This window comes from Peromyscus californicus, unplaced genomic scaffold, assembly GCF_007827085.1.
Source record: "Peromyscus californicus insignis strain IS unplaced genomic scaffold, ASM782708v3 Scaffold_13__1_contigs__length_99412109, whole genome shotgun sequence".
NCBI classification, from domain to species: Eukaryota; Metazoa; Chordata; class Mammalia; order Rodentia; family Cricetidae; genus Peromyscus; species Peromyscus californicus.
In genome coordinates this window covers 45,944,632-45,960,068 of record NW_026294424.1, presented here as the reverse complement: position 1 = coordinate 45,960,068, position 15,437 = coordinate 45,944,632, and positions in this window count along the sequence as shown.

Here is a 15,437-nt window from a genome sequence, read left to right as displayed (position 1 = left end):
AGAAAGACATATGGATTTCCCTAGGAAGGCTAAATAGATGAAATCTCCTTGGTAAACTGGGGGCAGGTAGTGAAGGAGATGAGGGAATGGGAGCATTAGAGATCGGGTTGGATGAGTTGGGGGAGGAAGAAGAGGAGTAATGAAAGAGATCTCTTGATAGAGGGGGCCATTTTGGGGTTAGGGAGAAACCTATTGCCAACAAAACTCCCTGGAATCCACAAGGATGACCTCAGCTAAGACTCCTAGCAATAGTGGAGAGGGTGCCTGAACTGACCTTCTCCTATAATCAGATTGGTAACTACCCTAATTGTCATCAGAGACCTTCATCCAGTAACTGATGGAAGCAGATGCAGAGATCCATAGCCAAGCACTGGGCCAAGCTCTGGGAGTCCAATGGAAAAGAGGGAGGAGGGATTGTACAAGCAAGCGCTGAGGGGGGGTGTCAAGATCATGATGGGGCAACCCACAGAGACAGTTGACCTGAGCTAGTGGGAGCTCAAGGACTCTGGACTGACAGCTGGGGAGCCTGCATGGGACCAACCTAGGCACTCTCTGCATGACGATGACAGATGTGTAGCTTGGTCTGTTTGTGGGGCCCTAGCAATGGAATCAGGACCTGTACCTGGTGCATGAGATGGCTTTTTGGAACCTATTCCTCATGCTGGGATGCCTTGCTCAGCCTTGATGCAGGGGGAGGAGCTTGGTCCTGCTTCAACTTGATATGCCATGCTTTGTTGACTCCCATGGGAGTCTGTCCCTTTCTGAACGAATGGGAGAAGGAATGGATGGGGAGTGGGGGAGACAGGAGGTGGGGGAGGGAATGGGAAGAGAAGAAGAAGGGGAAACTGTGGTTGGTATATAAAATAAATGAAAAAATTTAATAAAAAACAAAAGCAAAAAAGAAAGTGGTTCTCAAACTGGGGCTCTTAACCCCTTTGAGAGACAAAACGACCCCTTCACAGAGGTTGCCTAAGACCATAAGAAAACACAGATATTTACATTATGATGCATAGAATAATTACCATAGCAGAATTACAGTTATGACGTAGCAACAAAAATAATTTTATGGTTGGGGATCACCACAAGATGGGGAACAATATTAAGAGTCGCAGCATGAGAAAGGATGAGAACCACTGTAGTAAAACTTCATAGTACAATGTCTATCACCATGAACTCTAAATCAAGAATTCACATTCTATTATCCATTAGTTTCTTTTTAAAAAAAAAATCTGTACTTTTCAATGAGGACTCTGAAGCTTTTAGTGCTGAATGCTGGGATCTTTTATACATTCTTTTAGGGTCCACTGGGATAGAGAAAATCCATGACACTTAATTCAAATCTGAGCCAAAGGTACATCTTTGGTTATTAACATGTATGTGATGGTTTAGCTCAGCCCTTGCTGTGTGGTGAGATGATTGATTGTTCATTATTAATAGGATTTATGATTGTTTATCAATGTTGGATCAACTGGGACAATGTGTTCTACTCCCTATGAGTTCCACACCCACTCTTTAATCTCTATCAGGTCCTGTCAAATGGATCAACTGATCTTCACCCTGACCCTAGTTTGTGAATTAATGATTTCCTTTTCATGTTGACAGTGTTATTCTCTGTAAGTAAATTACAAAGAACTAACATTTTAGCTGGGCGGTGGTGGCGCACACTTTAATCCCAGCACTTGGGAAGCAGAGTCAGGAGGATCTCTATGAGTTCGAGGCCAGCCTGGTCTACAGAGTGAGATCTAGTACACGCACCAAAACTACACAGAGAAACCTTGTCTCGAAAAAAAACAAAAACAAAACAACAAAAAAACCTAACATTTTATTTACTGAGGTTCTGTTAATCTGTGTTGCAAATCCCAGTGGCAAGTGGATCACTGGTGTAGCACGAATTGTTAGAAGACCTTATCAATAAAAACAAACCTGGGTTAAATTTAGAGATTATTGTGATCTTGGATATTACTTTTGTGTTCTCCAATATGAAGTACTAAGTGCATATTCATTTCATCCAAGTGTCCCAGATCTCTAACAATTAAGAACCTGGACACTAGAGTCAGATAAGTTTTGAACAATGGATGATCCATTAACTTATTGCAAAATTTGTCAACCCCTAGCTTGCACTTGTCCATTTATAAAATGGAAATAAGTCATAGTAACTAAGTGTGATGCTATGAGATTGAAAGACTTTTGCAAACTTGTTCCTTTCTTAGGACAGTACTATCTATAAACTTGTAAACACCATTTCTCTTTTTTATTTCTATTTTAAAGCTGATTTTCCTTTCTGAGACATGGTCTCCCTGTATAATTCAGGTGTTTCTTAACTCGAATCTTCCTGCCTAAGTCTCACAATTACAGGGATTCACAGGTATGTGCCAGTGGGTCTGGCTTATGACTCTTTTTGGTTTACTCTTAATATTGGATGCATGGTGTTGGGTGTGTCTGGTTCAAGTACTCTCTTATGTATTAAGTGAACACTAATTGTAGATTATGGTTTTCTCTGCTCTTCGGGAGACTGAAGAGATGCCAATGTTATGAATCAATACACACATACATCTTGAATCCATGCATTTGGACAAGTTGGCCACAGTCACTATGTCATGTGCGAGGCAATCTTTCAAATTAACAGGTCTATGGATTTTTCATAAAATAAACCAACGACAAGAAAATTAACTATAGATGATGTTATTTTAAAAGCACTGTTAACAAGGCTTCTGCTGCAGGAGAGTGGAGTAATCCTTTCTTCAACCAGTGAGCATAATTAAGAATACTAGATCTGGAGACCTAGATCAGTGGATGAAACATTCCTGTACCATATAAAGTAGACAGGGCAATGTTTTTTTTTTTTTTTTTTTTTTTTTTTTGACATCCCAATGTTCAGGAGGCAGAGGCATAAGAGTATACACAACAAATAAAAAGTTAGCTTATATCTCAAAAAAGAAAAATAAACAAAACCTATAGGTCTTATGTATAAACCTAATATGGGCCATTTCTGAAATATAAGATGAAGGAGGACAAGTTGGAGAACTTAGTTCTCTGAGCCTTCATTTTTACCTTATATATTCTGACTCACAGTAAATTAATATTTAGGATCTTGGAGGATCCAAGTAGCACATAAAGTAAAAACACTTACAAAAAGCCCTAGTCTAAGAACTGAAAATGGTGAGGGTTAGCAATGTAGAAAACTTCCAGACAATCATTTTCTGCTTTATGTAAAACTCTGGCCCCAGCCCTGCAAAGGCTGAGTGGAGACCAACTCTAGGCTGTGATGGGAAGTTCTAAAATTTCTTCTGATAATTTTGGGTGAAGCTCAATAGAAATCTAGAATTTAAATTGCTGGCAGTCAGAAATGAGACTTTCTACACAGAGGGTCAGTTCAGACTATGGAAAGTCCATATTCTCACTCATATCTGGCGCTTCTGCTCTTTGGGCTTTACTCTTTTGAGACAGTCTAGTGGTGAAAAGGCAGCCCTCACTGCTGTCTGCAGGGCTGAAACTAGAGCTTCTCAGCTCTACCTATTGGTCAGGAGGGGTTTGCCCCACCTTGTGTGTTAGAAGAAAATGACTAGAAGAATTATAAATCTATTTCTATCTGGTCCTAAAAAGGTACCCTACTCTTCCACCATCAGAAGCTGTTACAAAAAAGCAGGCAGGCAAGAAATAAAGGAAGGAAGGAAGAAAAAAAGAAAAAAAAAGAAAAGGCCACCTAAAAAAGTAAAAGAGAAGACTTAAGACTGAGAATCATGTAACACAAAAATGTCCAGATTTCAACCAAAAGTTATTTGTCATATTGAACACTAGGAAGAACTCAAACAGAATTTTTTTTTACATAATGGAAATCAAAGGATGCCATCACCAACACCACAAAACTGTCAAAATTATCTAAGATGTTAAAAGAGCAGATCTGACCCCCCTCCCACCAAAATGCTTTAATGAACAATATAAATGTGCTGGTGACAAAATAAATGACAGAGTGTCTCCATAAACAATTAAAAAACACATGAACAACCAAGTGGAAATTTCCTAACTGAAAGACCATTACGGAAATGAACAGCTCAATGGATAGACTCAAGAACAGAATAGATGACACAGATGGTGTGTACAGTGAACTAGAAGATAGAATAATGGAAGTCACTCACTAGGAATAACAAAGAGAAATTTGAATTTAAGAAATGAATTGCATGACTTAAGTTTTAGAGGTCTCAGGGACTATAACAAATGATCTACCTTTCATATCATTGAAATCCCAGAAGACAGTGCAAAGAAAATACATTAAAATATGACTACAGCAAGTTGCTCAAATTTATCAAATGACATAAAACCACAGAATCAAGATCAGTAAGCCCTGAGCAGGAAAAAAGATCAAATAAATGTAGACACATTATGATTATTTTTTTTTTGAAAACAGGACAAATAAAAATTCTTTAGAGGAGTCAAAGAAAATGACACCTTACTTTTAAGAGAAAAACAATTAAAATAATAGTATCCTATCAGAATTTATGGGATCCAGAATGAAGAGACCAGATATTTTAGTAAAAGAAAAAAATAATCTGTATCTTCATACCTAGGTAAAATATTATTCAGGAACAAGGAGGAAATCAAGATGTTACAATATGGGAAAACTGAGAGAATGTGTTCACTCTTAGACTTTATATAAATGAATAGTCAAAGCTGGTTATCTGAATAATATCAAACAGACATAATATAAGAAACTCAAAATGCCAGGAAAGGTGAAGAAACAACAACAACAAAAAAGAGCGAAGGAAAATATAACAGCGATTCCTTCTTATCCTGAGGTTTCTAAAGTTGTGTTTTGTTTTGTTTTGTTTTTGGTAGTTGAAGCAAAAATTACCACACTGTAATGTATGTTTTGAATATATTTAAAGGAAAGTGTTAAGACAACACTAAACAAAAAAAAATGAGAAATTAAAGAGAGCTATGGTGTCTAGATTTCCTTTAAATTTATTTTTCCACATCAACTAAAATATGACTTTTTTTTTTACATTTTTTCTTCTTTTCTCAAAAAATATGTCCTGATTACAGTTTCCCTTTCTTACTCCTCCCACTTCCTACTTCCCTTTCCCTCCAAACCAATTCCCTTTCTGTATCTCATTAGACAGCTTCTAAGAGATAACAACTGAACAAAAAAATTAAATATAATAAGATGAAGCAAAAACCATATCAAAGTTGGACACATCAACTCAACAGGAGAAAAAGAGTCTCAAGAACAGGGTTCCCCTCATTTTCATAATTAGAAGTCCCAAAAAATATTATGCTAAGACTATAACATGTATCCAGAGGACTTGGTGTGTGGACCCATGTATGACATGTGCTTGATGCTTCAGTCTCTGTGAGCTCATATGCATCTTGGTTATTTGATTCAGAGGGCCTTGTTCTTCTGGTGTCCTCCATCCCCACTCTTTTTGCTTCTTCTTCTGTGGGATTCCCTAAGCTCTGAGTGGAGGGATTTAATGGAAACCTCCAATTTAGACGTTCTTTTCTCATAATATCTGGCTGTGGGTCTCTGAATCTGTTCCATCTGCTGCAATAGGAAACCCTCTCTCAAGATAAGTGGGTAATACACTGATCTATAGTATAGCAGAATATCATTAGAAATCATTTTATTGGTTTCATTCACCATGATCAAGTAGGCTTCATCCAAGAGATGCAGGGATAGTTCAGCGTACTAAAATCAGTAAATGTAATTCACCATATAAACAAACTGAAAGAAAAATATCACTTGATTATCTCATTAGATACAAAAAAGTTCCTTGACAAAATCCAACACCCCTTTTTGATAAAAGTCTTGGAGAGATGAGGGATGCAAGGGACATACCTAAACATAATAAAGGCAATTTACAGAAAACCTATAGCCAACATAAAATTAAATGGAAAGAAACACAAAGAAATTCCACTAAAACCAGGAACAAGACAAAGTTGTTGTCCACTTTCTCCATATCTGGTCAATTTAGTTCTTGAAGTTTTAGCTAGAGAAATAAGACAACTGAAGGAGATCAAGGGGATAGAAATTGGGAAGCAAAAAGTCAAAATACCTTTATTTGCAGATGATATGATAGTATATATAATTGACCCTAAAAATGCCACCAGGGAACTCCTACAGCTGATAAACTCTTTCAGCAAAGTGGCTGAATACAGATTAGCTCAAAAAATAATCAGTAGCCTTTCTAGATACAAATGACAAATGGACAGAAAAAGAAATCAGGGAAACAACAGTCTTCACAACGACCTATAATAATATAAAGTATCTTGGGGTAACTCTAATCAAGTAAGTGAAATACTTTTACAACAAGAAATTCAAGTTTTTGAAGAAAGAAATTGGAGAAGATATCAGAAGATGGAAAGATCTCCGATGCTCATGCACTGGTAAGGTTAACATTGTAAAAAATGGCTTTCCTACCAAAACTAATCTACAAATTCAATGCACTCCCCATAAAAATTTGAAAACAATTTTTTATAGACCTTGGAAGGACAATTCTCACCTTCATATCGAAAAACAAAAAATGCAAGATAACTAAAACAATCCTGAACAATGAAAGAGCTGCTGGAAATCTCACCATTCCTGCTTTCAAGTTTTACTATAAGGCTATAAGAATTAAAACAACATGATGTTGGCAAAAAAAAAAAAAAAAAACAGACCGGTTGATCAATGAAATAAAATTGAAGACCCAGGCATAAATCCACATACCTATGTGTCAGGAGAGACTGTCAGGAGCTATTGTGGACCTTGACACAATTACAGCTTATAGCAATTGATAATTCAGATGCCAATCTACCAGATGCAAGATTCTCTAATGGTGGAATCCTGTTGGGCTACTGACTTTTTATTCAGGGCCACTGGATCTGAAAAAACAGTTGTTTTCATCAGTACTTTCACTCGTGCAATAACTGCTATGATATTTCCCCATTACCATGCATTTTCATGTGATGTATGCATGTAATCTCAAAATTGCATCTCAATCTTATGGGCACACATATTTGTAGATGGTCAAGAAGATGACTTCTCATTGGGCTGTATGATTTTGATGTATGGACAATATGCTAGAATGTGCTTCATGGCTGTATCTGTTGTTCCACAAGGACTGTAGACACTTAAAAGCCTGCTTTATTCCTTTTGCTCAGATTATCACAAGAAAATAACAATTTCTCCTCAGTCTAAGACTAATTACATGCATTTAGCTCATTTTTACCACAGAGCAAGTTCAAATTAGACTAGGCCTTTGTAAATAGATCATAAGTTTAAAACTTTACAATTGCACAAGGTCAGAGTTGTAGGTGTCTAACCAAGGTTATAAACACAAAGGACCCTAAGAAAAGCATACCAGTTCTTCTCTTGCCATGTCTAGCTGATAAAAGACATATGTCTCAAAGTTTGTCTCCCTGGGCACTGCACCACTGGGCTCTGATCACAGTCTTACTCCTGAAACCTTGAAACTTTATGTTGCCATGGTAAATTGCTCAGATCCTTATCACTTAACATAGGACTGTGCTTTTGACCAATGAGAGGTAACTCTTGTAATTTTTTATTGCTTCAAGCCTCCTGTAAAAAGAGAATGTTTCGGCTAGATAAGGAGGATTAGAACAGAGAATTAGACCTAAGAAATTATGGACAGTTAAGATAAGAAAATTAGAAGAAAAGCAGAACAATAAAGAGGCATGACCAGAACAGCACGCAAGTGAGAGATTTTTTCATTTATCCTCAGATTAGAGATACTCTAAGCTTCCTTCATGTCGCTGTAGCTTCCAATCTGAACTCCAAAGGGGATCTTGGTGCTGGATCCCAAAGGCCCTCGTTACCTGTCGTCACTATTTTTAATAAAGAAGCCAGAGATACATGCAGGACAAAAGAAAGTATCTTCAACAAATGATGTTAGTCAAACTGGATGCTTGTCTGTGTGTAAAAGAATGCAAATAGATCCATATTTATCACATTGCACAACACTTAAGATCAAGTGGATCAAAGATCTTAACATAAAACCAAATACACTAAACCTAATAGAAGAGAAAGTGGGAAATAGCCTTGAATCTACTGGGACAGGAGACTACTTTCTGAACAGCATACTAATAGGATAGGCACTAAAATAAAAAAATAATAAAGGTGACCTCAAGAAACTGGAAGACTTCTGTAAGACAAAGGACAATGTCAATAAGACAAAGTGGCAGCCTACAGAATAAGAAAGATTTTTTTACCAACTCCACATCTGATAGAGGACTAATATCTAAAATATATAAAGATCTTAAGAAATTAGATATCAAAAAACCAAATAATCCAAGTTTAAAAAAAATGGAGAACAGTTATAAACAGAGAAATCTCAATAGAGGAATCTCAAATGGCTGAGAAACAGTTTTTAAAAAATATTCAACATTCTTAGTCATCAGGGAAATGCAAATCAAAACTACTTTGAGATTCCATCTTATACCCGCCAGAGTGGCTAAGATCAGTAACACAAGTGACACTTCATGTTCCTGAGGATATGGTGCAAGGAGAACACTCTTCTGTTGCTGGTAGAATACAAATTTGTACAGCCAGTATTGAAATCAACCTGGCAGTTCCCCAGAAAGTTGGGAATCAATCTACCTCAAGACTTAGTTATTCCATTCTTGGGCATACACGTATACCCAAAGGATACTTCATCTTACCACAAGGATACTTGCTCAAACAAGTTCATTGTGACTTTATTCATGATAGCCAGAAACAGGAAAGAACCTAGATATCCCTCAACAGAAGAATCAATAAACAAAATGTGGTACATTTACATAATGGAGTATTACTCACTCATCTTTTTTTTTTTTTTTTTAATGACATCATGAAGTTCTCAGACAAATGGATGGGCAGAAAAAAAATCAACTTGAGTTGTGTAACCCAGACCCAGAAAGACAAATATGATATGTATCCACTTATAAGTAGATATTAGTCATTAAGTAAATGATAACCAAGCTACAATCCATAGACCCAGTGAGATCAGGTAAAAAGGAGGGCTCTGATGGGGACACACAGAATCCCTGGAAAAGGGAAATAGAATATAATTTGCAGGTAGACTGAAGGTAGGTGGGGTTGGGAGCTAGGGGGATCAGGTGGCAGGCAAGGGACAGAGGAAGAGAGTGCAAAAGAGACAACAGGAAGCAGGGAGGGGAAGATTTCGAAAGTGGCATGCAAACCTAGTACAGCAAAGACTTTTGGAATTTGTGAAGGTGATTCTAATGAGGACTCCTAGTAACGGGAGATACAGAGTCTTAACTGGCCATCTCTAGTAGCCAGGCAAAGCTTCCAGTGCTGGGAGTAGGTTGCATTCAGCTGAGTTGTTGGCCAGGAGTGGGTCCCAATGAAATACCAAAACAACCCAGGCTGTTGTTAAGACAAAAGGTTGTTCTCTGCAAAGGGACAGTGGGGCCCCATTGCCAAGGACAACACCCACACAATTCATTGGACATTGAGAAATGGAGTAGGTGGTTACATGGACCTCTCACCCCTGTGTTCTATTCTCTTTGGTGTGGTAAGGTACTCTGCAGGCTGTTGAAAGAGAGATGTGGACACCAACCCAGTCACAATACTTTTGACCTACAACGCTCCTGTCTGCCTAATATGCTAGGACAATGGTGCCACAGAACTGGTGGGAATAGTCAACCAATGTCTGATTTGACCTATGGCCTACTCCCCAAGATGGAACGCATACCTGACACTGCTTGGGTAACCAAGAACCAGAGACTGGATAGCCCAGAGACCTAGGGTAAAAACCAAGCACTGCTGGTCTAAAAAGACAAAAACAAAAATAAAAACTCAATTTACAATGGCAGTATAATGTGTTAAGACACAAATCTCAAACACATATGTTTGTGCACAAAATATAATACATAGAATAACCATTGGAATCTAATATGAAATTTTATATGCTATGAGCATACTCAAAAATATACTGTCAAATCAAAACCTTTTTAAAAACTTTCAAGTAACAGAAAGGCAGACAGGACAAAGTAAATAGAAAGGAAACATTGAATAGTGGGAAAATAAAATGGAATGGTCTTCCCTAGCACATTGGAAGTCTCATTTAGTGTAATAATGTAACTCTACCAATTAGAATGATTGGTAAAGTGAATTATAAAATATGACTTAAATATAGAAAATATAGAAATCATGACAATAATGTAAAGTATGATAGCTGCATTAATATCAGATAAATTTGTGTTCAGATGAAATGAAATTACCAGAAAAAGCATGGGGCCCTATACTGAAAAAATGATCAGCCCATCCAGACTACTACCCTAATCTTAAATGTGTTTATGACAAACAAAAAGGAAACACAATGTGTGAGGCAAATCTGAAGCCAGCCCAGAGGCCTGAACTAAAAATAAACCTCCATTGACTACTTGGACATTTTAATACCTCTTCTTAAAAAATTTGTAGAAATATTAAGAAAAAGATCAGGAAAGACAAATAATCAGCAATGCTGTTAAATAGACATGTTTTTTTCTTTGTAATAAATACAAAGATTACATACTTGTGAGAATAAAAATTAAAATACAACTCATCAAAATCGGTGAGATAACAACTAAACCAGTGTTAAGAACATTTATAAAACTAAAATAAATTAATAACCAAAAATATGTTTTAAATCAGTAACTTAAATTGCCTCGTGAAAAATTTAGAAGATAAAAATAAATGGAGGAACTACTAAGAGTAGACCAACGAGTAGAAATCAGCAAACATGAGAATGGAAAATGTAATAAAACCACAAGCTGATTATCTGAAATGACTAGTAAAATTAACCAACTAGGAAGGTTAAAAACAGGGGAAACCATGAAAAAAATTACTAGTGTCATACACAATGCAGAGGATTTCTCTACAGACCCACAAACAGCACCCAAAATGCTAAATAGAAATACATGGAATATTTTTAGGCATATAAATTTGATATCTTAGGCAAAGTTGACCTCTTCTCTTCAGTTCAAAAGTCTCATAGAAGCAACTCATGTGGCATTATAGTTCCAGTAGTATATGTTCTCCACATGCTCACACTTTTAATGTCCAGTCCCCAGCTGGTGTTGGCTGCCCTGGAGCCTTTAGGAAATTGGGTGTAAGTAGAGGGAGGCCATCACTGAGTGTTCAGGCTATGTCATTCGGGTTACATCATCCCAGGCTTATAGTCATTCTTTCTGTTTCCTGTTCTGGATGACATAAACATCCTCTGCCATAAGCTCTTACCCTAGTGGCATGCCTTCTCTGTCACCGTGAACTAAAATCCTATGAAATTGTGAGCCAAATTAAACTTTTTTTTTTCTCTTAAGTAAGCACTGTCAGCTATTGTGATCACAGTATTGAAGAAATAACTCCAGAAAACCAGGAATAAAAAGGTGGAAATGTTTTTGTGACTACACCTGACCATGTGATTCTTAAACCCTTAGAAACATTTTTCAAGAGGGATTCACAAGAATTTGGAGGGAGAGACTTGAGAAGCCCCTCCTGAGTGATTCTGATGAGAGTTCAAAAGACAGGAATGGCAATAAAAATCTGGGCAGTGAACACTGTACTTCCTAGCTCCCAGATAGGAAAAAGGCCGTGTTATCAGTTGAAATGGAGGCCATTCATATTACATTTCTGAAAAAAAAAGTCTGTCTACGTTTTGCTGAGTCCTGAAAATCTGAGTAAGACACATTTCAAAATCTGAGTGAGAGGGAACTTCAAGATGCATGTCATTCAAGCAGTGCCACAGTTGATGATGGCTGCACTTTACCACATTTATAGTCAGCATCAAGACAAAAAAAGCAGAGCAGAAAGGTGTGGAAAAAAATGTACACTGTGGTCAAAAAAGGTATTTTTAGCCATCAGGCAAAGAAACTATAGTTAACGATATTGTAGCCATTACAAAAGAGACCTAGTAATTAATACTGAAAAAAATACTAACAGTGCATTGAAGGAATTTCAAGAATTGGTGAGATCTTACAAATCTCATGCTCCCAGATATAAAGCAACAAACTTAATTAAGACTATTTGAAAATAAAGAGAATGCTCACTGTACATCACTGTCACCATGTATTGAAATTATATAAAACTTCTTGTTAGATTTCACAAGGTCTCACAGTCAAGAGATTTCTTTGAATTTCAGAATAGAATTTAAACTTTGGACTTTAGAATCACTTTTAGAACTTGTATAACTCTTGAAGTCTAAATAAATATATTTTTGCATTATGAGATGGCTATATGAGTTTTGTGAGTGAGAGGTAAAATATTTTGAGTTTTACTCTAAAATTTTATAACTCATCATGAGTTGACGACACTATTTATGGAGGTTATGGAATTTTTAGGAGATGGAGTCTAGTTAGAAGAAATATGTCCCTAGAGAGCAAATCTTTTGGGAATATATTATACTAGGCTTATTTACCCTCTGCTATTTTCTTGTCTATTATGAGTTAGAAAGTTTTTAACCATATTTTCTGGGTACCATAATCTTAGATGTTCTATCACATCTTCTTGTCACAATGGGCTAAAACTTACTAAACCATAAACCAAAATCAAATATTAATCTTTGAAAGTATTTGGTCAGGTTTTGCAGTCATTGTAACTAACCACAGTGCTACAGGCAACTGACACATTCAGTTTATCTCATACAAATTAGTTCATTGAGCTGAGAATAAGTGGAAAAATCCAGAAACGATCACTTGGTTATTTAGTAATCTGATATTTTATTTTTGAGCAATGATTTAGGTACAGGTCACCACCACCTAAACACATCAATCCAATAAAATATCCAAGCTTGGATAACTGCTGATTTCAAGTTCAATAAATTTGAGAATCAGAGGTTGTCCTGTGAACTATACCATGGTCAAGAGTCTGTATAACAGAGCTCAATCAAACAAGTCCTAATGCTGGGATTCCTTGAAAGGAGCCCATGGTAGAGATTCCTAGTTAAATTTTAGTATATTTATATCTAATTATCAGTCTTACCCTGGGCAATCACTTAAACTCTTTGAATTGGTAATTGGAAAAAGTTGCCTGTGATTATTTTATGGTCTTTTCCTTTTAGCTATAACACTTTTTTTTTTAATTCAAATCCAGTGTGTTTCATCAGAACTAGATTAAGAGGAAGTGTGGCCAGGGTACCTTTGGTAAATTGGATTTTCTAATGATGGTCATACCAGTATTAATCTCATAGCACATGCTCATCTTACAGAGTGATTTTGATAATCCACTGAAAGGTGAGGCATCTTGTCTGTGCTCTCTAACATGAGCCTGGCTTCTCAACTCTTAGAATATGGCAAAATTGCTTATCTGACTCCTGAGGTTAGATTATGGAAAGGAATAATATGTTGGTTTTTTTTCTCAGACCAGTTCTTTCTCTACTCTCCTCTTTTTCTCCATGTTCCAGCCCATCTTTGGGGTTCTTATCTGCCATGTAACTAGCTCTGTGTCTATTATCTGAGAAATTGTGAAATGACATCTCAAAAACTTAAGGGTCAAGTTCACAGTTTTCAAGTCTTCCCATCTCCACAAACTTGAGAACAGATGTCACCATCATCAGACTGTCATATGAAAGACCCTAGGATCAGAATTATAGAACAGAGTTCCTTCTAAATTTATGACTCACAGAAATGTGAGATAAGTTTTTATTATCTCATGACATTAAACAGTGAGGTGCATTATCATAGTGACTGTTGCTAGTCTAGTGCTCACCTAAGGATACTTCAGACACCACTGGCTATGAAATGAGATGCAGAAAACTGCCTTTTCTAGAATGCCTTAGAAAATATGAGTATATGAATGAGAATTTATGTCCTATTAAAGCCACAGCATTTTAGCATTATTAACATTTGAAAAATGAATTTTATATTTTTTTAAAACAGTGTAATCAGAAGAGATTACTGATAGATATAGAGAGCTTGCTAAGCACATCTGAGACCCACACATTCATTTCCAGAATACCTGTGTGCAACAGCAACAGTGAAGCCCAGCATGGGACCACAGAGCACAGCACAGCACAGGGGGTTCCTGTCCTTAGGATGTATGAGGATACTCAGCTGTCATAGGTCCATAAAACCTAACCCTGGGACACTGGTGAATGGCCTTTGTCTATAGAACAGTTCTAGAATGCCAACAAAAACTTGGGTACTAGATTAATGCCATAGTGGTGGCCTCTACAGCAGTTAGTTCAAGAGAGAACATCTCTACTGTGACAGAGAGTGTATTTTTCAAAATCACCCTCTCTTATCTTTGTAAGCAGTTGCTTAGCCATATTTGTTGTAGTTCTGATGTACAGATGGTAGACTTGTCCAGTCCAATCCCTATAGGACATGTTGTGTCTTGTATTGGAACAGAAGCATTGATAAGAGTCTTATGGTACAGATTAGACTCCTGTTTCTGGGCTCTGTTCTAAGAGTGATGCATCACAGACAGGAGCTGTTCCTTTAGCCCAAAGTCTACTTGAAAAGATGGAAAAGAATCAAATTATAGTAAGAGGAGAAGCCTACTGTTAAGGTCTGCAGAATACCCCCCAAAAAACAAAGACCACCACTCACATATGCAATCAACAAGAATGTTGTTGATTCCAGCATGCTGGGGTCAGCCAGATAAACAACAAAATGGCTGAGATTCAGAATGGAGCACACAGGCTCCTTTTATAGGCAGCCAGGAGAGGATGAAGTCATCCTGAACCTGATTGGCTAGGACTCCTCTTCCTGATTTAACAGGGTACAGTAACTGAAACAGAAACAGAAACTGACCTAAAAGGGTACAGAAACCAAAACCAAAACTAACTTCAAACTCAGGCCTAGTGGAGGCTGGGGCCAGGAGAAAACTAGCCATAGTGCTGCTGTAGCCCCTCACTACCTATGGTACAAACAAGGAAGGTTACCACTGAGATTGGGGAGTAATCCTTAGTCCAGAAGGGATACCCACTACACATACATAAATGGCCGTTAATAGCTGTCAGGTATTTATAACTTTTGGATTATGGAATCTTTCACTGTAATAAGATAGAACATTTGGTTGAGGGTGTTTAGTACAGCAGTTGTCCATCATATGTGAAGTCCATGGCTCTATCTCCTGTGCTGTTTTAAAATAAAGGAAGAACAAGACCATATGAGGACATGGATCATATATAAAGTAGGGTAACACACATTATGTAACTGTACATTGGGTAATTTAGCTACTAATGACAAATAATCCCATAATATATACGTAATTTATAATGGCAAGCTTTTATTGACTTTCATATTTCATATCAAAAACCAGTGGAATCAATTTAACATACAATTCCAGATTTAGCAATGCCTTTTAGTATAATAAATAACTGGAGGGAACCATTAACAATTTGCTTCAGATTGATAAGGAGCCGTGTTTGACTAGGAAGATGGCTCATTGAATAGGAGTGCTTGCCTTGAAAGCATGGGGACGTGAGTTTGAATCTCTGTCACCCATGTGAAGAGCCAGG